Below are 885 nucleotides of genomic sequence, written 5' to 3' on the forward strand. Positions count from 1 at the left end.
ATGGGAGAAAAAGGAGTAGAGAGCAGCTGCTGATGCTGCTGCTGTGAGCTGCTTTGCTGCTGTCTGTACCGGTACAGATTCTTGTACCGGTATAGAAATTGCGGGCTAACTGGACTGCAATGCAGTTTCTGGAAATAAAAGGGCTAAAGTGCAAAATTTTGATCTTATCAACTAGGCCCTGTCAACTAACACCTGTCCAAGACCAGAATACTCGTTTCTCTTCATTCCTTATCATCTCTTTTCTTCTCTTTCTCTCTCTCTAGGCTAGTGAAAGCTGATGGACTTGAGTTGTTCCTTGTGTTGAGCTGAGAATAGGGAATTAATTGGAGAGATCTTTAGATTAAGGTAAGATCCCTGATTTAAGTAAGTGATTTTAATTACTCTAAACAGAGAGTAAGCAGTATAAGTGTTATTCTATGTGTAGGAGCTGTGAGAGAGGGAATTAGTGAAGAAACAAGTGCAAATCTGAAAATTGAGCTGAATTCCTGTTGTTGGAGCAGCAAGCTTGTGGTGTTGGTGATGTTGGTGCTGAGATCAATGGGATAAGGTCTCTAATTAAGGTAAGTTTGATTAATAATTGCTTCTAGTCAAATTAGTTGCCTAGAAATGGTTTAAGTAAGTGTTTCTTGGCTATTGAAGCTGAAGTCTTGCTATTGTTGCTGTCCGAAATGCAGGAATGGGCCATTTGATCCAGGGAGCAAGTAAATTCAGCATCTGGCTAAGGTATTCTTAGTCTAATATTGATTAGAATCAAGGAAATTACTTTAGAGATGATATTTACATGATTTTTGGGCTGCTGGTAGTGGCAGAAGTGAAGTGGAGGCTTGTTAGTGCTGCCGAGTTCGTGAAACCAGCTGAGAAAGCTTGGAATTTGAGGTAAGAACT

At 40.1% G+C, this 885-nt stretch overlaps 1 long non-coding RNA gene across 1 annotated transcript; it reads left to right on the forward strand.

Moving 5' to 3' along the window:
• Window positions 1-210: 210 nt before the first annotated feature.
• Window positions 211-879, forward strand: LOC109704580. The gene is made up of 4 exons (XR_002214433.1): window positions 211-345; window positions 425-560; window positions 675-723; window positions 804-879. It is a non-coding gene; the product is annotated as an uncharacterized LOC109704580 (long non-coding RNA).
• Window positions 880-885: the final 6 nt, after the last annotated feature.

Source organism: Ananas comosus, unplaced genomic scaffold, assembly GCF_001540865.1.
Source record: "Ananas comosus cultivar F153 unplaced genomic scaffold, ASM154086v1, whole genome shotgun sequence".
In the NCBI taxonomy this organism is placed as follows: Eukaryota; Viridiplantae; Streptophyta; class Magnoliopsida; order Poales; family Bromeliaceae; genus Ananas; species Ananas comosus.